This window comes from Gymnoscopelus braueri (genome assembly GCF_963280865.1).
Source record: "Gymnoscopelus braueri genome assembly, chromosome: 16".
NCBI classification, from domain to species: domain Eukaryota; kingdom Metazoa; phylum Chordata; class Actinopteri; order Myctophiformes; family Myctophidae; genus Gymnoscopelus; species Gymnoscopelus braueri.
Genome location: NC_137616.1, coordinates 3080202 through 3107901, shown reverse-complemented (window position 1 = coordinate 3107901; position 27700 = coordinate 3080202). Strand labels below are relative to the sequence as shown.

General features: G+C 42.3%; 1 long non-coding RNA gene across 1 annotated transcript; it reads right to left on the bottom strand.

The window, feature by feature from the left end:
* Positions 1-7095: 7095 nt before the first annotated feature.
* Positions 7096-26766, bottom strand: LOC308103694. Its single transcript, XR_013934766.1, has 3 exons — positions 26421-26766; positions 21817-21957; positions 7096-10849 (listed from the first exon to the last, which is right to left on the bottom strand). It is a non-coding gene; the product is annotated as an uncharacterized lncRNA (long non-coding RNA).
* Positions 26767-27700: the final 934 nt, after the last annotated feature.

Below are 27700 nucleotides of genomic sequence, written 5' to 3'. Positions count from 1 at the left end.
GAGTAGTTAGTTAAGCGTCATGGAAGGACAGCTACAACATCTGCAGAACTCTGCTTCATTAAAGCTTTCTTTTTTACCAAACCATTTCAGTGCATATAATTCTTGAAATGTTTTCCTACCACTTCTTCTTGCTCAATCCGATATGCACAACTAAAAACAAATGAGTGCAATGAGTGCACAACAATAACACACACACAGTACAACAAACAATTACATTCCAACTTGTTAAAGAGCAGCCACAAATAAATAAAATAAGAAAGAGATTACAGATGGGTATTGTTCAAGTGCAATATAAAATAAATTATGTGGTATCGAATAAGTAATATGGGCTGTTTTAAGGGTATATGCACATCTTAGTTCAGAACAAACCGCTTTTTTTCTAGGAGGTAATGAAGTCAGCCTTCAGGCTCATTTCCATGAAAATATGGCCTTGACCTATAGAACATGTAAGTATTGTTGGAACTATAGCCCCAAAGGCTGGTCTCCAAGAAAAGATTAGGCCCCACTGACCTTGACCTATAGAACATGTAAGTATTGTTGGAACTATAGCCCCGAAGGCTGGTCTCCAAGAAAATATTAGGCCCCACTGACCTTGACCTATAGAACATGTAAGTATTGTTGGAACTAGCCCTGAGGGCTGGCCTCCATGACAAAATTAGGCCCTACTGACCTTGACCTATAGAGCATGTAAGTATTGTTGGAACTAGCCCTGAGGGCTGGCCTCCATGAAAAAATTAGGCCCTACTGACCTTGACCTATAGAGCATGTAAGTATTGTTGGAACTAGCCCTGAGGGCTGGCCTCCATGAAAAAATTAGGCCCTACTGACCTTGACCTATAGAGCATGTAAGTATTGTTGGAACTAGCCCTGAGGGCTGGCCTCCATGAAAAAATTAGGCCCTACTGACCTTTCGTACATATGTAAATATATTTGGAACTAACCCTGGGGGCTGGCCTCCATAGAAACATTAGGCCCTACTGACCTTCACCTAGTATTTATACTATTCACCTAGTAAGTATTTTTGACATACTATTCAAAATTAACAATAACATGTTTCACTGCCTCCCAGTATTGGTCTAAGGTTCTAACATTTCGATGGTACTGCGTCCGCAGCCGCTGCAGCCTCTGATCAAGCAGCCCCCACTTCCTCCTTTGTCTGGGTGGTCGGTCGCCGCGCTCGGCCATCCCACACACATTCTCCAAACGGCGTTGCTCATCTTTGAGCCTCCTAATGAAGACCCAGATGGAGGGGTGGTGTCGGGCCATGCCTGCATTCCATCTGTGATGGAAAGCTGAAACAATCATAGATGTGTAAATGTAACACACATGGCATATATGGCCCATTTACACTTTTCATACATTGCTCAGTAACATTTAACTAATTGAACCAATTCTGCATGAGAAGACACACAGATGTAACCTCACTTTTGACTTACGAGTGTCCTTTTTCTGTCATGATGCCATACGTTTCCACTGTATATTGAAACATATGTAATAATGACAGAAGAAGGGCGAACAACAGCTGGTGGAAAAAGCTTTTCCTTATTTTTATGAAATCCTAACCTGATTGACCTCTAGTTTTCCCACTACGGCCAAACTCTTTAGTTTACAGTAATCCTGGATCATGATGGTCCCACAAGGCTACAACACACCTCCTGTCTCCTCACAAATTGTAAAGGGAATCTGTAATATTTCCTATGCAGCTATGTTACCCATTACGGTAAAGAAATATAAGTTATTACTGTACCTTCAACTCGGTTGTTGGTCCGATTCTCAGACCCACGGCCATAAACGTTCCAGACTGCTGGGGGGAACGTGGCATTGGCCGACACATAAGTGTCTTGGACATACTGGAGGAAATCGCACACTTCTGGGTACGCGTGCCTCAGCTGTCTGGTGTCCTGTGATGTGGCCATGAGCTGGAAGTTGTTTCTCACAACAAGAAGAGGCAGGTAGCCTATGGCCATGAGCTTCCTGACCCAGTTCTTGAGCTGCCGGTCTTGACGGTATGGAGCTGCAAAAGTTGTGTAAAGAAATAAGAATTACCTCCCTGAAAATTGACTGAGATTAAAGTGAAAAATTGAAAAACACCTTACAATACACCTTACCATACACTAAATACCTACTTTCACATGTATTTTGTGGGCACAATGTATTGATTCCAGATATATTATATTGTACGTACTGGGACATGAGAATAATTTTATGAACACTCAATAGTAATTGAGAACTTGAGTAATTGAGACAGTTATTCATGGTACAATTTAGAAAAGTTGACATATGCTTTCATAAAGAACACACATAGTAAAAGCCTATGCCTGTTTCATCGGGTAAACTTTATATAGAAATAGAATTGAACATGCATTCAAAATATCAAAAGAGTTTCCCAGACCGTCTTAGCATGTAATTGATCAAACAAATGCACTGCCACTGACCTGCCAGGCCAAGTTCCTGGATCTTTCGCCACAATTCTTTGGCAAAAGTGAAAATAGCACCCAGTGGTGAGGATTCCAGGCAATTCGGCGCGTAGCGCATTCATCGCTGCTGCCTCGAAATCTGTCACCACTGCTTCTGGCATCCATCTGTTAGATTTATGACAGGAGGGATGAAGGATAGAAACACAGACAGACAGAAACAGACAGACAGCTAAATGGGTTACTCTTATTTCCCACAAAAAAATAAAGCAAGGATACAGTGAATGTGCAAAGACACACACACACACACACACACACACACACACACACACACACACACACACACACACACACACACACACACACACACACACACACACACACACACACACACACACACACACACACACACACAGCCTACCCTTCACCAGTGAGTCGCTGGACCCTCATCTTTATGAGCCTCAATACACTGGAGTACATCTCCTGGGTCTTCCCTGTCATCAGCACCATGCAAAATAGGAGGGTCCTGTCCAGGTACAGGCCATGGACAGTAACAAATTGGTAAAACGGCCTAGGGCACGTTTTGAATGTCCCATCCATATAGATATAAAACAAAATTCAAATATTGAATTCATACATGAACAGACTGTCCAGGATTTTGTAAATGAGCAAACAGGATTACGGTACTGGGGGGAACAGGTGCTGACAGGAGTGACTAAGCAATAAAATGCAAACCTTCACAATAAAATAGTTTACAGCTAGTTCTGTTTATCTAGTATTAAAAAAACAATAGAAACAAGGCAACAATTAGTATATTACTTCAAGTGTACATATGCCTCAAAGGCAACACAGGCCCTAACAATAATTAGCTAAATATTTCCAACTATCATTATAGATTTCATTTTAACTGATACAAAGTTCATTGGGTGGTGGGTTCTAACCTGGCGGCACCGGGCTAACTTCCTGAAGTTTTCATCAGTCCCAAAGACCAGGTAGCCATTGGGGATGTGGTGTTTTGCCAGAAACTGGTCTCCCCCCCAGCTCACAGCCCATTGTCCATCCACGGCCACTCTACGGAAGGTACGGGGGATGGGGGGCATGAGGCTGGCCCGTCTTCTCTCAAGCCTCGATCTCACAGCCTCAAATGGAGGCATAGCCACCATATTGGGTGCCTGGTTCAGGATCTAATTTAATAACATTAAAGGGTTATGTTTTGTTCATATTATGGACCTGGAGAAGTATGACAAGCATTGTGCTACAGAAAAATGTCTTACCATGTTATAGACCCTTCTTGAAGGGAGGGACGGATCGGCGGCCACCTGCCGAAGCATTTGCTCTATCAGAGCAGTGGTGGCCACCAAATCCGTCACCTCTGGATGACCATGCTGGCCAGGCCAATTTATAATAGCGATGTCAGGATCATCGCACTCCACATCAAAGGCATTAGTATTTACATTATGTCCTACATCCTGCTGTTGCACAACGCCAGTAGATTTTATCATTTCGCTGCCTATTGCGCAAAAAACGATAATTATCGAGTACTAGGGCTCTGCCCCCCCGGCTGTTGGCTATCTGCATATATGCCATTCTCAACTGTTTCAGCAATCCTCAACTGTTTCAGCAATCCTCCTCTGATCGAAAGTGGTTTGGAAAGACATAAGAGGTGCTGCCCTTTATACTAGCCTACACAGGTGATATACGTAAAAGTGATTGCTGTCTAAGAATACTCAGGTGCTGATTAAAGGAGTGATTTACCTCTGCTAATTAGGACACACACACACACACACACACACACACACACACACACACACACACACACACACACACACACACACACACACACACACACACACACACACACACACACACACACACACACACACACACCTCATTGATAACACCTGCCATGAGACTAAGTCTGGCTGCATTGCTTGGTAAACAGTGCCCACTGGTGGCCAACAGTGGATTCTTGTCAAAATACGTCCCTGGCAGATTGGCTTATGCCATTCTGTCCCTGGCAGTTAAGAAGCTTGCAGCTGTTGCAAACCAGACATGTGAGCTTGCAGATCAGCTATTTTTGATGTGCGGCTTGTATATCCTCACTGAGTCTGTGTTAACTGTGCACAGATGTTTTGGACGTCACACTGACAAGAACCAGTGTGCGCATGCAGGGGTGCGCTGTACACATCGTGCGGTGGCCAATTACGCACCGGTTTTATTTGTTCATAGTTCGACCAGTTACATTATATGAAGCAAATACTCTTTGTAGGTAGGTAGGTAGGTAGGTAGGTAGGTAGGTACTATATTAATCCCAGAGGGGAAATTCAGGTGTTACAGCAGCTCATAAAGACATCAATAAAAAAACATCATAATAGTTAAATAAAAATGCATCTAAATTGCATCTATGCATCTAAGTTAAGCTACAATATAAATAAATACATGACAGACCAAAACATTACTAAAAAAGATTCTGTTTATATCCCACAACTGGACCACTTCAACATCTTCAATTGTGGCCCCATTCAAATTATAAATAACCAATGTTGGTACTCAACGAAAAAATAACCCTAATCCACCCTGTAGCAACTCATAAAGTAATTAGGGCTCATAATTGGATTTAAAAAAAAATGTAATAAAAACTCATAATGTAGTAATCAGTTCATAATGTAATAAAAAGACAAGCGCATAACGTAATAACATATTTTTCTATAATGTAATAATGTAATAATGTGTTACGTTAAAGGGGAAAATGGCCCATATTTGGTGGCAAAAACTCCTGGTGTCATGGTAAGTATGGTAGTATCATGTCAGTATCATGGTCAGTAGCATGACCGCATCATGACCGTATCATGTCAGTATCATGTCAGTATCGTGGTCAGTATCATGGTCAGTATCATGTCAGTATCATGTCAGTATCATGTCAGTGTCATGTCAGTGTCATGGTCAGTATCATGTCAGTGTCATGTCAGTGTCATGGTCAGTATCATGTCAGTATCATGGTCAGTATCATGTCAGTATCATGGTCAGTGTCATGTCAGTATCATGGTCAGTATCATGTCAGTGTCATGTCAGTGTCATGTCAGTGTCATGGTCAGTATCATGTCAGTGTCATGTCAGTGTCATGGTCAGTATCATGTCAGTATCATGGTCAGTATCATGTCAGTATCATGGTCAGTGTCATGTCAGTATCATGGTCAGTATCATGTCAGTGTCATGTCAGTGTCATGTCAGTATAATGGTCAGTATCATGGTCAGTAGCATGTCAGTATCATGGTCAGTATCATGGTCAGTATCATGTCAGTATCATGTCAGTGTCATGTCAGTATCATGTCAGTATCATGGTCAGTATCATGTCAGTATCATGGTCAGTGTCATGTCAGTATCATGGTCAGTATCATGTCAGTGTCATGTCAGTGTCATGTCAGTATAATGGTCAGTATCATGGTCAGTAGCATGTCAGTATCATGGTCAGTATCATGGTCAGTATCATGTCAGTGTCATGTCAGTATCATGGTCAGTAGCATGTCAGTATCATGGTCAGTATCATGTCAGTATCATGTCAGTGTCATGTCGTGTCATGTCAGTGTCATGTCAGTATCATGTCAGTGTCATGTCAGTATCATGTCAGTATCATGGTCAGTAGCATGGTCAGTATCATGTCAGTATCATGTCAGTGTCATGTCAGTATCATGTCAGTATCATGGTCAGTATCATGTCAGTATCATGTCAGTGTCATGTCAGTGTCATGTCAGTATCATGGTCAATATCATGGTCAGTGTCATGTCAGTGTCATGTTGGTGTCATGTTGGTGTCATGGTCAGTGTATCATAATGTATTAATTAAAATGTAATAAAAACTCATAATGTAATAATCAGCTCATATATTATAAAGACATTATTGCATTATGAAGTTTTATTACAGTATGAGTCGCCTATGTGGAGGTTCTTAATGTAACACATTATTACATTATAGAAAAATCTATTAAGTTATGCGCTCGTCTTTTAATTACATTATGAGCTGATTATTACATTATAAGTTGCTACACACCCCTTAAAAATTGCCTTGAAAATACATTTAAGATTTGTGGACTGTCGGAATGGTGGGACTAAAATGTGTCGGAATGGTGGGACTAAAATGTGTCGGAATGGGGGGGATGTCGGAATGGCAACATGTCGGAATGGGGGCATGTCGGAATGGGGGGATGTCGGAATGGGGGGATGTCGGAATGGCGGGATGCACCCGCGGGAGTGGCAGTCTCGGTCACATAGATAAATGTCACATATATTTTTTTTTTAACCAAAAAATCGGAGGCCCCCCCAGTTGGAGGCCCGTGGGCTGCAGCCACCCTAGCCCAACGGTAAGTCCGCCCCTGTGTACATGCTGGAGAGACCAGCACGTGTCAAAACCGCAGTGTGGCACACTTTGTCTTGCCAGGATATGCCCAGGATGCGGCGGAGGCTTCTCAGGATGGAAGGAGTTGAGTCTTCTCTCCAGCCTGGCATAAGTAGTCCACGTCTTGCTTGCCATACAGTAGCGTGCTGACAACGCAGGCGTAAATATATATATACAGCCAATTTACTATAAAAACGAAATATAAAAATAAAACATCGGATATGGCAGTAATATCAAACAAACCAACTCTGTATTTATAAATTTGCCTTTATTTATCATGCGAGGGAAATTCAGTTGCCCAGAGGCGGCACAGCAGTTAAAGGTTACAGAGTTACAGGTAAAGAGTCAGGTTCTCCTGAGAGGACTCAAACAATAAAGTATGTGTGGTTTAACAGCGTTATCGGGAACACATTTCTTGATGTTCGGAGGGCAGCCGAGCGGGGAAAACCAAACATTACTTTCCCCATTACCAATTTTGTCCCAATGTACAGAGACTAAGGCTCCCTCTGCTGTTCACTTGTTAACACTCTGGCAAATTGTTCAAAAACAAACATCAACATTACTAAACACAATAGACGTTTGTTACCTTTTTACCGTTTATCAACATCAAGTCCGGGGACCCCCAGGGGTCCAAATGGACCCTTATAGGTCTGTAACTGAGAGTGTGCAAATAGAACCAAATGGAGTTAAACACTCAAGATGTAGTTCTCACACTTTTTCATAATTCAAAATGATTCATAATTTTTTTTGTGCAATTGATAACTTCTCAGATTTTTGGTGTTTGCAAAAAGACTGCTTTCCATGAGCTTGTAAAAGTTGACCCTCCTTCGGTCTAGGGTGGTCATAGCTGAATGGGTAGAGAGTCCCCCTGGGAAACTTAAAGGAGGAGTTCACCCAAAAAATGATTTATTTTCTATCAATTGCACACCCCATGAAGCCTTGAATACATGGATATATTTTGGTTTTTGTCGCAATAATTTGATGCCCGGGTGTATTTCCGGTAGGAGACACAAAGATTCTACTTTGTGTCTCCTACCGGATACATTAGCCGGTAGGTAGTGATAACTGACATTAAGCTACAAGATTGGAAGGGTTATCATACCAAAATATAAACTAGAGACATGTAGGAAGACAAAAATACAAAAACTTTACGGTCACCTTAGGTGGTACCAAAATATGGCTTGGCCCCTGGACTAAGAAGCTTTCCCGGTTTTAATGAGTTAAGAAGAGTGGCAAAGTTCATTCCCACCGAACCAGAGCCAGTATTGCAGACCTGTACCATGTTCAAAACTGAAATGGTAAAATTCTCATTTAGATATGGAGGAGCAGTAAACTGGAACTTGCTACCCCTAGAGCATCAGCAGTCATCTTCTTTTCAAACAAAGGGTCAAAGCATGGCTTTTAGAAAACGTACATGTACTTATGATCATATATTTTATTTACGGCGTAATCATTGTTTAGCAATATAGTTCTAGAGTGTTTTGACATTTCTGCGAGAAGCATGTAACATGCTTTTCTTTTAACTCATTCAGTGCCAAAAATATTTCTGGCTATATCACCGACCCTGTGCCAAGGCCAAAAATACATTGTAAAAAAAAAAGTGCTTAGGAGCCGAGATACAGCCTTTTTCAGTAAGAAGTTAAACAAGAAGTGAATGGAGCAGCAAATCTTCAAATCATCATATCTTGGGTTCTGAACCTTTTTTTTCAAAAACATAAAATAAAATAAAATAATTTCATTTGTTTTTCTTTTTTTCTTTTTCTTTTCATGATGTCAGAGACGTCATTGGCACTCTGGATTAGACAGTCACACACTGACACATATGTGATCATTCTAACTTCAACTAAAAGGATTTCCTGTATGAGTCCTATCATGTATCTTTTAAGTTAATCCATCACAGCAAAGCCTTCACCACAAACTGTACAAGAACCACAATTTTTGCCTGTATGAGGCCTTGTGTGATTTTAGACTATGACTTTGTTCAAACTGTACAAGTAAAGGGCTTTTCCCTCTGTATGAGTCCTCATGCGTGTTTTAGACTACCTTTCTGAGCAAAGCCTTTACCACAAACTGTAGAAGAGAGCTAGTCCGTATGAGTTGTCGTGTGTGTTTTTAGAGTACCCAGTTCAGAAAAGCCTTAACTCATACTGTACAAGAAGAGGGATTTTTGCCTGTATGAATCCTCATGTGTCTTTTTAGACTATGGCTTTGACTAAAGCTCTGTTCACAAACTTTACAAGTAAAGGGCTTTTCCCCTGTATGAGTCCTCATGTGTGATTTTAGATGACTTGTGTTAAGACAGCCTTTCTCACAGACTGTACAAGTATAGGGCTTTTCCCCTGTATGACTCATCATGTGTCTTTTTAGACTATGACTTTGACCAAAACTCTGTTCACAAACTTTACAATTATAGGGTTTTTCCCCTGTATGAATCCTCATGTGTGCGTTAAATTGACTTTTGTTAAGACAGCCTTTCCCACAAACTGTACAAGAAAATGGCTTTTCCCCTGTATGAGTCATCATGTGTCTTTTTAGACCTTGACTTAGACTAAAACGTTGATCACAAACTTTACAAGTAAAGGGCTTTTCTCCTGTATGAGTCCTCATGTGTGTTTTTAGAACACTTGCGTTAACACAGCCTTTCTCACAAACTGTACAAGCAAAGGGCTTTTCGCCTGTATGAGACCTCATGTGCATTTTTCGAACACTGAATTCAGCAAAGGATTTACCACAAACTGTACAAGAAAAGGGCCTTTCGCCAGTATGAGACTTCATGTGTGCTCTTAAATTACTCATTGAACCATAGCCTTTACCACAAACTATACAAGAATAGGGCTTTTCGCCTGTATGAGTCCTCATGTGTCTTTTTAGACCATGACTTTGACTAAAACGTTGTTCGCAAACTTTACAAGTAAAAGGTTTTTCCCCTGTATGAAACCTCATGTGTGATTTTAGATCACTTGTGTTAAGACAGCCTTTCCCACAAATTGTACAAGAAACGGGCTTTTCGCCTGTATGAGTCCTCATGTGTGTGTTTAGAGTACCCATTATAGCAAAGCTTGTGCCACACACTGTACAGGCATAGGGCTTTTCCCCCGTATGAGTCCTCATGTGTGGTTTTAGCTTACCCATTTCAGAAAAGCCTTTACCACAAACTGCACAAGGAAACGGCTTTTCGCCTGTATGAGTCCTCAGGTGTTTTTTTAGAGAACCCATTTCAGCAAAGGCTTTACTACAAACTGTACAAGTAAATGGCCTTTCCCCAGTATGAACCATTGTGTGTCTCTTCAGATGTTGCTTCAATGTAAACATTTGGCCACACTCTGTACAACTAAAACTTTTCTTCTCTGTGTCGCTCGTCATGGAGTGAGTTTGTTTCGATGATTTCAGGTCCTGGGACAGCCTCCGGCTCAAAGCCAATCTTTGTCTTCCAACATTTCGTGTCTTGCGTGACTTCAGTGTGTTTAAAGCTGACTGATCACCCCTAGTCTCCTCCCAGTCAGCACTGTCTTCAGTGTCTGATTCAGAACAGTGTGAAGAGAGGAGCTGGTCATCACTAATTGGTTGTGATGTTCCACAGTCCTCTACATCAGCTTGTGTTTTCATGTGTTCAGTTGAGGTGCTGGCTACAGGCTCTATCTCTCTGTTTTCATCATCATCTTCACTTTTCACTGCTAGTAATGTCAACGTTGACCCACCAGCCTCTTCTGGTCTTTGAAGTAGCTCCTCCTGTTCCTCTTTAATCTGTGGAGGTTGTGGTTCCTCCTGCACCAAACTGGGGCTCTGCTCCTCATGTTGTGGTGGTTGTGGTTCCTCCTGGACCAGACTGGGGCTCTGCTCCTCATGTTGTGGTGGTTCTGGTTCCTCCTGGACCAGACTGGGGCTCTGCTCCTCATGTTGTGGAGGTTCTAGTTCCACCTGGACCAGACTGGGGCTCTGCTCCTCATGTTGTGGAGGTTGTGGTTCCTCCTGGACCAGACCGGCGCTCCTCTCCTGTTGTTCAGGTGAAACCTCCTCTTTACACACAGGGAGGTGCAGGAAATCTAAGGAAATTATACAATGACAGTCCATTAAACGTTTGAACTTTACATTCAGTGTTTCCTCTGTTTTATGAAAAGCTATGTACTTCATTTTCAATGACAGTCCATTAAACGTTTGAACTTTACATTCAGTGTTTCCTCTGTTTTATGAAAAGCTATGTACTTCATTTTCCTGTTTCTTAGCTTTGGTAGTTCTAAGATTATTTCCAAACCATGAGTCAATCCTCATTTATCAAAGACATTTGGCAGCAACCATTAGAGACAGGGACGCAGGAGTGGGGGGGGTATCCCCCCCACTTTTGGGATGAAGAAAAAAGAAAAAACTCAGACATCTACACTTCATGGAGTAAATGTTTTGTACCGCAAACCAAAATAAAGTAACAAAACTCCCCCAAAAAGTAACAAACCCGGAAAAAAACAAAAATGTTCGCGCGCAGCAACGTATGCACACGTGCATGGGCCCCCTTTGGTTCTAAAATATCAGTTAAAAAAAAAAAAAAAATTAGGGGGGGCATTGCTTTAATGCCATCCTACTACTATATTACTATTATTATTATCCTCCTGCCCTTATTTTTATGGCGTTTTAAGGGAAGCGCTTCTGGCACAGCAGCACAGCACCACAGCAGCGTCTCCAAGGATCCCCATTGCCCAATAATAGGCTTTTATTGTGCATACTTTTGACCCCCTTTTGATAAAAAATAAAGTCAGGAGGATAATAATAATAGTAAGATGGGCCATTACTATGGCATTAAAAAAAAAAGTTTCTTCAACTATTCGATTAGTACCAACAGAGTCGACTAGTGGTTATACTAGTCGACTAGTCGACTAGTTGGTGAAAGCCCTACCGAGTACAGATCCGATACCAGAGTGTCAGTGAATGAGAGACGGGACGGCAGAGGGGGATAAGAGAGACAGGGGAGGGCGGGGCTGTGTTACAGCCTGACATACTGTGCGTTACAGAGAGAACACTTCTCCATACGCCAGTGTTTTACCGAGAGAGTATTCTTCTCCATTCAACAGTGTTTTACCGAGAGAGGATACTCCTCCATACAATGGCGATCGGATGTCCCGATCAAAGCCGATAGAGTCATTATTGGCTAGAGGCATTAACCACTTCGCGGTTGCGAGGCATTGTGAACTTGTAGATCGTGTAAGACCTGAGGCCGATTCTACAAATGCCTTCTAAATCAGTAGTAGCACACTTTTTTTGTGCCAAGGACCCCCAATTTGATATGTTTTGTGCCAACCTTGGCGCCTGTACACGACACTGACAGCAAAACTCCAGTCCATTTGAGATCTTGTACCTACGCTGCAGCCACAGCACCAACATGCAGCCAAGTATGAAATCAGATATTAGAAATAAGAAGTATCTGGTGACTGGAAAAAATAAGTATCAACAGGTTCCTCCTTGCCCACATCCTCCAAATATTAGATTTCACGGTGCGCTGACTCTGTGCTGTAAATCAGTGGTTCTCAAACCTTTTCATGTCAAGGACCCCTAAAATGATATGTATTTGGCCGCGGACCCCCATCTCAAAATATTTAGTTCCAGGGACCCCCCAGAAGCAAAGATTTGAATTACAAATGTTCGCTTGAAAAAAAATATATATATTCAAAGATTTGCAAAAGTTTTCAAGATTTTTCTAGAATAGCAGCTCTACAAGCAGCGCGGCACTCGGCGCTATGAGCTTGTATATCTGCTATTTTTGAACAGCCAAACTATAATACAAGTGGTTAAAATGATTGTGAAGGTAGGTACCCTCACAAAAAGCATGCAGTCAGCCGGGGCGCCTGAAGGAGGGGAAAGGAGCTGGTTGGAATAACGTGTTCCTTCCACGCGCTGCGTCCTACTGGGGAAACTCCCCCCCTGTCAGGTGATAAGAAGTGGCTTGCTAACTCCTCATACATTGAAGGAGGCATGAGCTCAGTTCTGGGCTCTCCTTAGGCTGGCAGAGGGAGAGTAGCGCCTAGGATTAAAAAGGCAATTGGCACTGGGTGAAAAAATGGGTTCCAAAATCGTGGGATAAAAAATATATAAATTATTTTGACACTATATTAACTAATTTTGCTGGGGACCCCCTGGTAACCCTCCAAGACCCACCTTGAGAACCAATGCTGTAAATAGCGTGAGCATTGTTTGTTGACACAGCAGCTCTCTCATAATGTTTAACCGATACCATATCGGTATCGGGTTTCCGATACGACTTAATTCACGTATCGGCATCACGTCACCGATCCACGTTCCGGTCCGGATTTTAAAAAGTATTACCACAGTCCATCTTGCACAGTGCAGTGAGCGAACCCAACCTATGTGCAGACTTGACACTGCAAACGCGATGGCTCTGGTCCATAGCGTTAGAAGGAGTTCTCCTTAACTCTTTACCTGCCAGAGTTTTTCTGAAAAGTGTCAAGCCACTGCCAGTGATTCCGAGCGTTTTACCTAACCTTTGAAAAATCATGGAATATTTTCCGTGATCGCCGTCTACACGTCAATCGCCTCATTCCACGCACGGGGGTCTCGGAGAATTGGGGAAAATAAATTGTCCGGTCGCGATAATCCGTTCCATAGTTATGGGCAGTTGAATGTGGCTTGTTTTCGCCAAAAAACGCAAAAAGCAGACAAAATTTGACTTTTATAAATCCTATAACACAAAACCTAAACAGCTTCATTTTGTTGTGATCACGTGATTTCTGGGTGTACTCTTTTTTTTGGTGATCTTGGGATCATTCACAGGCTGCGGAACAGCGCCCACTATCGTAAACCACTGAAAACAGGTCTGAGCCTTTGCAAAATATGACAAGAAATCTCACCAAAACAAAGACGGTGAAAGCCTACTTTCCTTAGTGGGAACACTCTCAGCCCCCCACCTCACGTCTAAAATACACTGTTTGGCCAGAAAATAAAATATTCACCTGGATGGACAATGTGATTATCTATGATAGTTTGTATTGTCTGTAGCCACGAGGTGTCAGTAGTGTCTGTATTGTCTGTAGCCACGAGGTGTCAGTAGTGTCAGTAGTGTGTCAGTATCTATATAATGAATGCACAGAGACAGGAGGGGAGTTCATATAGAGTTCATGCATCTGACAAACATTTGTACACATGTGGTCGATATAAATAAAGAAGCCTTGGAATTAAGGACATGGTCATCATTGACTCAACGAACAGAACAGACAAAATGTTTTAGTTACTCCACTGCACCCCCTACAGATCTGGTTAATATTAATATTCCATTGACTGGATATGTAGGTTTAAGCAGTTTAGTATATTCTCTCGTTTTTGTCATGTTGTAGCTGTGGTGTATTTGTATGTATGTGGGGACTACGGATGGAAATGAGCTTATTGCTAAATCCAGCATATTTACATGATATCATGTTTATTGATTGAAATTAGAGATGCACGATATAATCGGTAACGTATCGGAATCGGCCGATATCGGCCCTAAAATGCCATATCGGTATCGAACCGATCTCAAAATATACCCGATTAAATTCACAGATATTGAGAAGTAATAATAAAATGACGAGAGCAGTCTGTCTGCCTGTCTCTGTCTCTTTAAGAGAGTCAGCTGTAGCCCCTCCCCCCTCCACACACTCTGCATGCCGTGTCTCTCAGACAGAGCACTGAGCAGCAGGCTAGGCTAGGCTGCTGCGTGAACAGAGACAAGTAGTCAAACTAACAGCAAACAAACTCTTCACGTCCATAGTTCATACCCAGAACAGTCAGAGGGTTTCTTGTACATCTTAAATTAGATTAGAGTAGTGATACTGCGGAGGATATAGTTTCAACACGAATGTGTACATTGCCTCGTTATTTAACATCGACGTAACAAACACTCGTTACCCGACTCGAGTGCAACCAGCGGCCGCTTTTGAACAAGCAAGCTGCCTGTGTATTTAACCACAGAGAATGAGCAAAAATTTGCTCTCAGCTGGTAATGTTTCTGTCTTTGACATCCTGTTGTCCTACAATCTGTAGTGTAGTGTACGAAGCAAGCTGTCCCTCTCCTAAACTCACTGCTGATGTTATAGAATGTTAGATAGTGATAAACGAAACAATGATTGTATTTATGGTAAGATTAGTTTGTATATCTCTCACACACACACACACACACACACACACACACACACACACACACACACACACACACACACACACACACACACACACACACACACACACACACACACACACACACACACACACACACACACACACACTAGGGCCGTTACTGTTTCTTCTATACATTAACGACATGAATGCTGCCTGTAACTGCAAATTGTTCCTGTTCGCTGATGACTCGGCACTCCTGATCTCGGGAGAGGACAAGTTGCAAGTTGAGGAGGCGCTCAGCTCCGAACTCTCAAAAATCCGTACTTGGCTTACCGATAACAAACTGTCACTACACCTTGGGAAAACTGAATCCATTCTCTTTGGGACCAAACATTCCCTCAGACAGATGGATGATTTCAAGGTCAAAGTCGATGACACAATTATCTCTAGCAAAGAAGAGATTACCTATTTGGGTTGTATTCTTGACAAATACCTGACAGGTGAAAGCATGGCTACAAAGGTGGTCAAAAGAGTAAACCAGAGAACCAAATTTATGGGCAGAGTTTCCTCTTTTGTCAGCCCTCAGGCCCTCAGGACCCTCTCTGGGGCCCTGATTCAACCACTTTTTGACTATGCTTGCACCTCCTGGTACTCCCAACACCTCAGTGTCACTGAAGACTAAGCTTCAAACCTCCCAAAACAAACTGATTCGGCTACTCCTCGGATTGGGGCCCATGACCCACCTTTCTCCCACCCATTTTGCCAGCCTAGGCTGGCTCAGGGTGGAAGACAGGGTTAAACAACTAAAAATGGGACTGGCCTTCAAAATTGTAAATGCAAATTTGCCCGATATGCCCCCTATTCCCGCATATCTGAGTAAATACCTCCAAAAGGTTAACGACACCCACAGTCACAATACCAGAGGGAGCGTTAACAACAATTTGGTACCACCCACCCATAAAACAAACATGGGCAAATTCTCCTTCTACAGCACTGCCACCCAGGATTGGAATAGTCTAACTCCATCCCTCAAAAAATGCAGTTCGCTGGGCTCATTTAAAAGACCAAAAGAGGAGGTAGTACCATTTAGGTAGACCCTCCCCCCCCCTGTTCTTGTACATATTTTTTCCCCTTTTTTTTATTTTTTTTGTTGTACATAGTGTTATTATTATTATTATTATTTTTTGCTGTTTTTTTTTGAATGATATTTGAACTGTGGTGCCACTATATATGTCTATGAATTGAATACCAACGACCTCATTGGAAACAAGTCCGCAAGGACTTTTATGAACGGACCTGTTAGACAAAGTACTTTAAATGTAACTGTGCTGTTTTACATTTTTTGCCTAATAAAATATTCTATCAACACACACACACACACACACACACACACACACACACACACACACACACACACACACACACACACACACACACACACACACACACACACACACACACACACACACACACACACACACAGTGGTGGCTCCAGGGAGTTGTGATTGGGAGAGCTAAGGGGGCTTTATTGTTTAGAGCAGAGGCTAATTAATTTAGGAAACAGACAATATGAATAACACTAATAACAAACTAGATTCAATGATCTTAGTTCCATAGGCCACATAACATATGGTTTTGTGTTATAGAAAGATTCAAATAATTCTGTGATGCTTATAGCATACAAAAATGATGTCATAGTTAAGTTTGTTACTTAGAAGAATATATATAATTAATGTATTTATTCCATAAATATTTGATCACAGTAGGGTTAGTGGAGAGGGGGGTTTACCATCAACTTTCACCAGTAAAACAAATAAAAAATATAGCTGCAAGCAGCAATAAGCGGTTTCGAGGGATAAGGCCGAGGCAGGCAGAGAGAGAGAGCGAGAGAGCGAGAGAGGCAGTTAGAGAGAGAGAGAGAGAGAGAGAGAGAGAGAGAGAGAGAGAGAGAGAGAGAGAGAGAGAGAGAGAGAGAGAGAGAGGCAGTGACAGAGAGAGAGAGAGGCAGTGAGAGTGAGAGTGAGAGAGAGTGAGAGTGAGAGAGAGAGGCAGTGAGAGGCAGTGACAGAGAGAGAGAGAGGCAGTGAGAGTGAGAGTGAGAGAGAGAGAGAGAGAGAGAGAGGCAAGAGAGAGAGAGAGAGGCAGTGAGAGGCAGTGACAGAGAGAGTGACAGACAGAGAGAGAGAGAGGGGCAGTGAGAGGCAGTGACAGAGAGAGTGAGAGTGAGAGTGAGAGTGAGAGAGAGAGAGAGAGAGAGAGAGAGAGAGAGAGAGAGAGAGAGAGAGAGAGAGAGAGAGAGAGAGAGAGAGAGAGAGAGAGAGGCAGTTAGAGAGAGAGAGGCAGAGAGAGAGAGAGAGAGAGAGAGAGAGAGAAGAAGTGAACATGCATTAATTAACAAAGTCATGTATGTAAAGGATAAGGATAATTCCTTTAACAGGTCTGTTCATGAAAGTCCTTGCGGTCTTGTTTCCAATGAGGGCCTGTGAGCAATTAGGGGTTAAGAGTCTTGCTCAGGGACAAATTTCATTTCATTGACCCATTTGCTGGCCTGGCCTGGAATCGTACCTGGGGCAACCAGGGCCTCTGGCTCCCTAGGCGGGCTCACTAACCACTCAGCTATGGCCGCAGTACTGACTGAGCCATTGGATAGACAGAATTCTATTTCATATGTGGTAAGTTATCATACAGCATGGGTTGCTTATTATATACATACAAGCTCATAACGCGTCACATTTATTGTAGATCGGCTGTATGTGGTTACTGTAGGTGTTGTATTAATAATTACATCTGCAAAGTAACAAGTAACTAAAGCTGTCATCTGCTGTAATTGTAGTAGAGTAGAAGTAACAAAAATGGAAAGTAAAGTAAAAGTTCCTAAAAATTGTACTGTGCATTGTAAGCACTGGCATTGGTACTTGAGGGGAGCGCCATGGAGAAAGGCTGCTCCTGTACTCGCTCCGTAGCGTCGCAACGTTTTTCCGTCTTTTTAGCATTTTTTAGCCTTCTCTTTTTTTCCTACACCGTCGGGTGTCTAAGGAGTTATGACAGACAAGCACTTATGGACATCAGCACAGCGATTAAACACAGAATTCCGGACTTTTTTGCGGAAAAGCCTCCACTCGGCTGGGTGGGGGGAGGGCTCCCCTTTGTCCCGGCTGGGACAAAGCCGAAGCGGCGAAGAAGACGGCCAGGCCGACGAGGAAAAAGAGCGGGTCTCCTCGTAAGAACAACAAAACGTGGATATAAACCTGCACTGCCTTCAATCCTGCTAGCGAACGTTAGATCTCTGTGTGAATCAAGAACAGTGACCACTATGGACGACTTACTGGCGCGCGTTAAGTATAACACTGAGACGAGGAACACGTCGATTGTTGTGCTAACGGAGACGTGGCTAACGGAGTTAGCATCTGATTCTTCCATCACTCCTCCTGGCTTCACCGCGTATAGGAAAGACAGAGACCCTGTACTAAGCGGTAAGCAACGTGGGGGGGGAGTTTGTGCCTTGATCAACAACAACTGGTGCCAAGATGTTAAAATCCTAGATAGTCACTGCTCACCAGACCTTGAACTTTTAATCATAGCCTGCCGTCCTTTCTACCTACCACGCGACTTCAGCATTGTGATTGTAGCCGTTGTTTACATTCATCCTGGAGCTAATAAGGACACAGCTATGGAGGGAATTACACCAGGCTATCAGTGCACAAGAAAATCGTCACCCGGACTGCGCAGCCATCTGCCTAGGCGACTTCAACCGGACAGACTTAAAAAAGGTCTTTCCCAAATTCCACCAGCATGTCACCTGCAGTACCCGTGGTGACAATATTCTTGACCACTGCTACACGCCCTTCAAGGATGGATACAAAGCTCTCCGCCGCCCACCGCTAGGAAGCTCTGACCACTACGCCATCCAGCTGCTACCTGCCTACAAACAGAGGCTAAAAAGGGAGCACCAGCAGAGGAGAACCCTCTAACCATCTCGGAGAGAGAAGTGCGTACAGCCTTCGCACGGGTCAACATCCACAAGGCAGCCGGACCTGATGGGATTCCAGGCCGGGTCCTTAAGGCATGTGCAGACCAGCTGGCGGGTGTCTTCGCTGACATCTTTAACCTCTCCCTCTCCCAGGCTGTGGTCCCTCCAGGGTTCAAAATGTCAACCATTGTGCCCATTCCCAAAAAGGCCAAAGTGACATGCCTGAACGACTGGAGACCTGTCGCTCTCACCCCGATCGTCAGCAAGTGCTTCGAGAAACTGGTGAGGGAATATATCAGCTCCACGCTACCTGCCTCGCTGGATCCGTGGCAGTATGCATACCGCAAAAACAGATCCACCGACGACGCTATTGCCATGGCTCTCCACACCGTCCTCTCGCACATGGACAACAAGCTGCTGAAGGACAAATATGTACGTATGCTGTTCGTGGACTACAGCTCAGCATTCAACACCATTGTCCCAGCAATACTTGACAAAAAGCTCAGAGACCTAGGGCTACACCCAAGCATGTGCGACTGGATACAGGACTTCTTGTCCAACCGACATCAGGTGGTGAGAATGGGCAGCATCACATCCGACCCCCTGACCCTCAACACCGGAGCACCCCAGGGATGCGTGCTGAGCCCTCTCCTCTACTCCCTGTACACGTATGACTGCATAGCCACACATGTCTCCAACACCATCATAAAGTACACGGACGACACAACAGTGATAGACCGAATCGTCAACAACGACGAGTCTGACTATAGAGAGGAGATCAACTCACTGGCACTCTGGTGCCGGGAGAACAACCTCGCTCTTAACGTCAACAAGACCAAAGAACTGATCGTGGACTTCAGGAGGCCGCGGAGAGACCATGCGCCCATCCTCATCGACGGTGCTGCAGTGGAAAGGGTCAGCGAGTTCAAGTTCCTCGGAGTACACATCGAGGAGGACCTCAAATGGGAGACGCACACCACACACGTGAGGAAAAAGGCTCAGCAGCGACTGTACTGGCTCCGCCGCCTGAAGAAGCTCGGAGTAGGACATCGCATCCTCAGGCTGTATTACAACAGTTCTGTTGAAGGCATCCTAACAGGCTGTGTCACGGCCTGGTACGGGAACTGCACTGCCCGAGAAAAGATCAGCCTACAGCGAGTAGTGCGATCGGCAGAGCGAATAATGGGAGGCGAGCTCCCAGCGCTCCAGGAACTGTACAAAAAGCGGTGCGTGGTCAAAGCCAAGCGCATCATCAAGGACAAGCACCACCCAAGTCACAAACTGTTCAAACCCCTACAACGACCGCGACCGGGCAAGGGGCTCTACCGCAGTATCAAGAGTTCCACCACCAGGTTCTGGTGCAGTTTTAATCCGGCTGCTGTCAGAATGCTGAATGAGGCATAAGCCTTGTTCGGCAGCCTGACAACAGGCGGTACTGTCCAGCTGGTCGCAGACTTTTCTGGCTCTTCCTGAACACACCTGTGGATTATACCAGGGACAAATGACTTGGACTTAGCTCCCCCCTCGGACACACCTGTGGACTACACCAGGTACAAATGACTTTTTGTTGCACTCCCTCATGGAGCTACTTGCGGATTATACTAGGGTCAGTCCACCCTAGGTGGACACGCACTGACCTTTTGCACCTTAATCCCATGTATAACGCACTGACTTTTTTGTCTTTTTTTATTGTGCTCATGTTGTGTGCAATGCAATTTTAATGAAGTCTACATGAGGTGGGACTCGAACCGGCAACCCCGTGGTTTCAAAGCAGATGATTAAGCCATTGGACCAACAGACCTGAACTGGTGAAAAGGGAATTCACACAGATGACACACTTTCACACAAATTGCTCAGAAATCCTGGGTTTAAATGTTTTTCAAACTGCTCAAAATTGCAGACAATCTAAGGGCGGAGCTTACTGGTCAAAGTGATAGATGTGTTCCTCATGAGTCAAGGCACATGTGTAAGCAGGTTTAATGGCTGTCGGCCAAACGAGGCATGACTTTTGCCTGTTTAAAGTTTGCATTTTCAAAAAATTGCTATAGCGCCCCCCTTTGACCAATTGGAGTAAGATTGGTTTCAGTGATACTTGGAATGACCCTCTACATTATTGCAAAGTTTCAACAAATGTGAGTCTGCATGTATGTGTTAGGGGCAGATGAATAATTTTCATAAAACTGCAATATTCATTGGCTTGTAAAAGCTTAACGTTTTCACTTAAGGAAAATCCGCTTGCTCACGTTTGTCGGCATAGGTCCAAAGTTCATGTGTAAAAAGTTTCGTGCAGATTGCTCAAAGATCCAAGAAAGCTATAGATTTTTACTGTTTTTCATATCATTCAAAATGGTGGGAGATCTAAAGGTCAGAGGTCAAAATGTGAAAGTTGTTAGGCATGAGGAGACGCATGTGTGTATCGAAGTTTCATGGCTGTAGGTCAAACAGGGCATGAGTTGTACCTGTTCAAAGTTGGCATATTTCAATTGAGTGCTACAGCGCCACCCTTTGGCCAATGTTTGTGAGTTTCGGGTCTTCGCCGTTTGGCATAGCCCTCTACCATATTGCCGAGTTTCGTAAAAAGCGACCACACGGTTGGGCCAGAACTGAAAAAACGGCGGAAGAAAGCCTACAATCTCAATAAGGCTTCGAGCCTGATAGGCCTCGAAACCTTAATAAAAAAAAAACAGCAATGAGCACAATATAAATATAATATATAATATATCGGTATCGGATCGGTATCGGCCGATATGACTCAGCAAGTAATCGGTAATCGGATATCGGTCATAATTTCATAATCGTGCATCTCTAATTGAAATGTTCATTAATGTGAACTGTCCCGGAAATAAATATATACTTTAAGTAAAGTAAAGTAAACTTTCACCCCTGGTGATAGCTCTACAACAGAACAGAATAAATAAATAAAGAGAGAAGGAGCTTGAAACTTACTGAGATCCAGGTGGTCTTCAGGTTCCTGTTTAATGTTCTGGTCTTCAGGTTCCTGTTTACGGTGGTCTTCAGGTTCCTGAATAGAAACAGTCCTGGCTGGAGAACTGATCTTCACCTGCAGACTGGACTCCACACACTGATCTGGAATGAAGGAATACAATAAGGACTTTAGTAATAAGGACTTTGAGGTGACATGAATAAGGACTTAAATAATAAGGACTTTGTGGTGACATGAATAAGGACTTAAATAATAAAGACTTTAATGTGACATGAAGAAGGATTTAAATAATAAGGACTTTGAGGTGACATGAATAAGGACTTTAATAATAAGGACTTTGATTTAACATGGGTTCAAGGTTTCAAAGTTGTGCTTTATGGGTTCAAGGTTTCAAAGTTGTGCTTTATTGTTACATCTTATGTACAGGTCCATAAGAGTAAAACTTATTTTTGTTCGGCTTCCTTCAGACAATGCAGCAGCATAGGTAATAATAATAACAATAATAATAATAAAACCATAAAAAATAACAAAAAAAATTAACATCAGTGTATGTACACCAACAGCATATGAAACAGAGGTTGTAAAGAAGTTTTTTTTTTTTTTAAATCAAAGACTGGGCACTGACGCCAGATGCCCTTTTCCCAGTACGGCATTATGAAATAGGAGTTTTAAAACGACTGAGAATGCTGTCATTCACCTATATAGCAACTCAATCACCTCATTAGGTCCTGCTCCAATCAGATCTCTTCCTCACCTAGCAACTCAATCACCTCATTAGGTCCTGCTCCAATCAGATCTCTTCCTCACCTAGCAACTCAATCACGTCATTAGGTCCTGCTCCAGTCAGATCATTTGAGCCGATAGACTGTGTCCCTTTCAACCCATTAAGACCTGAGGCTGATAAGAAAAAAAATCTTCTAAATCCTAACAGTTTTTTGAAAAAATAACTTATGTTGCTATAATGTCAGTGGTTCTCAAAAGTTTTCATGTCAAGGACCACAAAAAATGACATGTATTTGGGCCACGGACCAGGGACCCACCCCCCCCAGATTTGAGTTGTAAATGTTCGCTAGGAAAAAAAAAGGGGGGGGAAATTAATATATATAAAATATATATAAAAAAAGAATATATATATATATATATATATATATATATATATATATATATATATATATATATATTAAAATACGTGCACACATTTTCACGATTTTTCCAAAAATAGCAGATCTACAAGCTCATAGCGCGGCACTCTGTGAGCTTGTATATCTGCTACATTTGAATAGCCAAATAAATCAAAAATGACACAGATGCCATGTTCCCGGTCTTAACGGGTTAACCGTTAAGGGAATCTTCCTCTTCACTGTCTAACTCAGTGGTTCCCAAACTTTTTAGCTCAAGATCCAAAAGAGAAATTAGACGTTTGCCCGGGACCCAAACTAGTGAAAATAGCAGATCATTTCTGAAGAGAACGAAAAAAAGGGGATATTTACTTGCGACCCATAAAAATTGATCCGCGACCCAAACATGGGTCCCGACCCACTGTTTGGGAAACAGTGGTCTAACTCATGCTCTCTGTTCTGACACGCTGCCCACCAGTGGTGGAAAAATACTTTTTACTTACAAAAGTAACCAAAAGTATCAATACTGCAATGCAGAAATACTCCGGAAAAGTCCGGAATTCAAAATTTACAAAAGTACAAAAGTATTGGTATCAAAATGTACTTAAAGTACCAAAAGTAGAAAGTACTCATTATGCAGAATGTCCCATTTCACAAGTTTTCAAATGTATAAAATGGTGTTCTTCTCATTAAATATGTTATTCATCCATGTTCATATCAATAAATATAATTGCATTCATTCTGAATGGTGCAAAGTCTCTTTGAGTTGAACTACATTTGATATCAAAACATGGATATGTTTATATTCTCAAAATAGCCGAGCTATGGCTATTTTCGGAACGGAATAAATCAAGCCAAGCTCTCAAAATCGGATTTTCAGTCCCTGCCCCTCTTAACAATCTCTGCACTCCCTGCATGTTGTAGTAGTGAATCTGAATGTCTGTGGTTCTGGGCACTAGGGAAATCTGGGCACCATTTTTTGGGGGAAGACTGGGCACTAGAGAAGAGTGGGCACCAGGCCTGGGAAGACTGGGCACTAGGGAAATCTGGGCACCATTTTTTGGGGGAAGACTGGGCACTAGAGAAGAGTGGGCACCAGGCCTGGGAAGACTGGGCACTAGGGAAATGTGGGCACCAATACAGAGTGGGCACCAGACCTCGGAAGACCGGGCACCTTTAGTAAAATATGCCTAATCCTAACTTCAGTAAAACTATGCCTAACCCAAACCTTAACCCTAAACCTCAGTAAAACTAAGCCTAAACAAAACCTTAACCCTAAACCTCAGTAAAACTAAGCCTAAATGAAACCTTAACCCTAAACCTCAGTAAAACTATGCCTAAACCTAACCTTAAAGGTAGGGTAAGTGATATTTTTGGGTTTTTTTTTTGTTTGTTAAAAAGGTTAAAGTACTATATTCTGATAGTAATTATTGCTACAGAGCGTTTGTTCGGTCACAGGTGTCTCTCCAGCTCTTTAGTAAACGGAATATAGTACATTTTCAGGTAGGTGACACATTTTAAGCCAATCAGGAGAGAGCACTGAAAATGCATTTTCTGTTTAATAAAGAGCTGGAGAGACATGGGGGACTCCTTATATGGACAGGGCACTCTATAGTAACGAGCACTATCAGAACATAGACCCATTTTGCAATTATTTGAATAATTGCAAATCACTTACCCTACCTTTAACCCTAAATCTAACCTCAGTAAAACTGTGCCTGAACCTAACCTTAACCTCACAGAACTATGCCTAACCTTAACCTCAAACTAATATAAAATTAATCTGAAAATATTTTGAATTGAGAAAAAAAAATAAAAAAATGTTTTGGTGCCCACATTTCCCTATAGTGCCCTCTCTTCCGAGGCCTGGTGCCCACTCTGTTATGGTGCCCACCCTTCCTGTTACTGTAGTGGCCACTCTATTTAAAAGGATGCATATTAACATAATTTCCACGTTGAAAAATAGTGGAAATAACAGATCTACAAGCTCAAAACACATCGCAGATCGGTTATTTCCACTATTCATGTTTTTTTTTAAAGTATAGTTGCGTGTCATATCTGCCCTGTGTAACTTAAAAGCCATGTCATTTCTAAGCATAATATTTGAATGTTCAACAACAGAAACACAATTAAATCCTCAATTGCAATTATTTCAGCGACAAAGTAATCGCCAGGTAAAATGTCGTAATCGTGACAGACCTAAACATTAGTGAGGACCAATGGTATGTTTTATATAAATAATGCATGTTTTGTATAATAATCTAAATCTGAAAATATAACTAGTAATAAAGCCATCAAATAATTGTTGTGGAGTAAAAAAGTACAATATTTGCCTCTGAGATGTAGTCGAGTGAAAAGTATTAAGTATCAAGAAACAGAAAAAACTCAGGTGAAAGTACCTAAACATTTTACTCATGCACAGCACTTGAGTAAATGTACATAAGTTACTTTCCACAACTGAGAGTGTATCTTATCTGAGCCATATTGAAACACCTGATTCGAATGCTATGAAAACAGATGCGTGTCACTTCCAGTGTTGCCATGTCTGCTTATTATAAGCGACTTTGGGCTTGTTTTTCTGTAGAGTTGCAGTTTAGGGCTTGTTTCTAAAGTGTAGTTGCTTATGTGGGCTTGTCAAATATTTCCATGTCCAAGAAACCCCCCCAAATTAATGTATTTGGTGCCAAGGGCCCCAATAGGCCTACAAGATTTGTGTTGTTAAGAAAATTAAAAAATATTCCACATTTTCACCTTTTTTACAGAGATGTATTATTTATTTTTAAATAGCAGATCTACAAGCTCACAACGTGTCGCATCGGGACACATTGTGAGCTTGTAGATCTGTTTATCAAATGGCCAATAGTGCTCATTTGGCCTAGTCACTTGTTCCCCGGTTGCTTATTTGTCAGGCAAAATCTGGCAACACTGCTTAGTCACAGTTAGTAACACGTTTTTTTTCTAGTGTAAATAATAGATCTATTATTACGCAACACAAGAGGCGGTGTAACACACATACCAGACAGTGGAGGAAAGTAACTAAGTACATTTACTCAAGTACTGTACTTAGTTACAATGTTTAGGTACTTTTACTTTACCGGAGTACTTTTCACTCCACTACAGTTATTTGAAAACGTTTTAGTTTTACTTTGTAGATATTTTATGACAAAACATTCAACAACCACTTCAGCACTATCTAAACTTTGGCTATTTGAAAATAGTAAGCTACAAGCTCACTCGCGATGTGTTGTGAGCTTGTAGATTGGCTATTTTCCAAATATTTTGTATAAATGTTATTTTAGACATATGATACCTTGTGAAATGGGAAATTCTGCATAATGGGTACTTTTAATGTAGGTACTTTAAGTATATTTTGATTCCAATACCTATACTATAGTATTTCTACATTGCAGTATTGATACTTTTACTTAAGTAAAAAACTAAATGTATTTTTTTCCACCACTGAGACATGCAGACATAGGCTACTGTACCTGCAGTGTGTAGATCGATGTCCATATCAAAATCAATGTCCAGCAGTTTGTTTTGTTTCTCCAGCAGAGTTTCTAGTGTCTCTATCTCTCTCTGGAAGAGGTTGCACATGAACTCTGCAGCCGCACTGAGGCGCTCCAACACAAACACTCTGACAAGCTTCACACAACAAACATCAGCACCACGCTGCTGTTTGTCCAAAACACACAATATCTCCTCTCCCACCGACGTCATGTGTTCATTTATCTTCAGCCGTACAGACTCCATTTGACACGTTTTTACCTACTTTATGACAAGTTTTTACCTCCTTTAGGACACGCTTTTCACTCTGGTAAAAACAACAACTGTACAAACTACTGTCCTCTGTACTGCACACGTCTTACTTCCTCAGCAAACGTCAGAGGTTACCTTAGGCAACGTGTTATTAGGTTATTAGGTTCACCTTCACCCATGCGCACTGAAGGTTGCCGCTGTTGCCTTAAAGGGGAATACCACACATTTTCAACATTGAACTAATACATGTCATGCACCTTAGAGCTGTTGTGTGGAAATAAAATGAAACGTCTCTGTGAAACGTGTGAAGGTGTGTGTGTGTGTGTGTGTGTGTGTGTGTGTGTGTGTGTGTGTGTGTGTGTGTGTGTGTGTGTGTGTGTGTGTGTGTGTGTGTGTGTGTGTGTGTGTGTGTGTGTGCAGTGATGAGCTGTGGATTGAGCTGTGCACGCGCACGTGCACGCATGTGCACATAGCCAATCAGCTCAGTGCTAGTTGAAATACTGTATTCAACATGTGATTTATAATGTAATTATATCGTATTATTTAGTTGCATTGTTAATTTGTTGTTTTTATTTTTGTTCCAATTAATTAATTATTTTATTTTCCTTTTAGTTTATATAAAAGCCCTTTACATAGACTCACCCACACATAAGTACTTAAAATAATCAGACAACTTGTCTTTGTCTTGTCTCAGAGAACTGGGTCCTCTTCTAAGCGATCCCCTTCACACTCTGCAGTGCAGAGACTGTTCTCTCATTGTGAGAGGAATGTACACATTCAATTCAAGTCCATGGCTTTTTTCGAGTAGCCTAATGTTATGCAAAGCAGCCAGGTAGACGCTATTGAGAACGGCTCGCCGCTGACGGCGCGAACCTTGAGAGGCTATTGTTTAAACTTTAAGGTGTTAAGACCGCAGCTGACGGTGCGTGCTCGCGCGTGCATGTGGAGCTCCCAGTCCCCCAGCCAGCGCCAGAACTAAGGGGTCGCCGACCCCCCATAGCACCCCCTA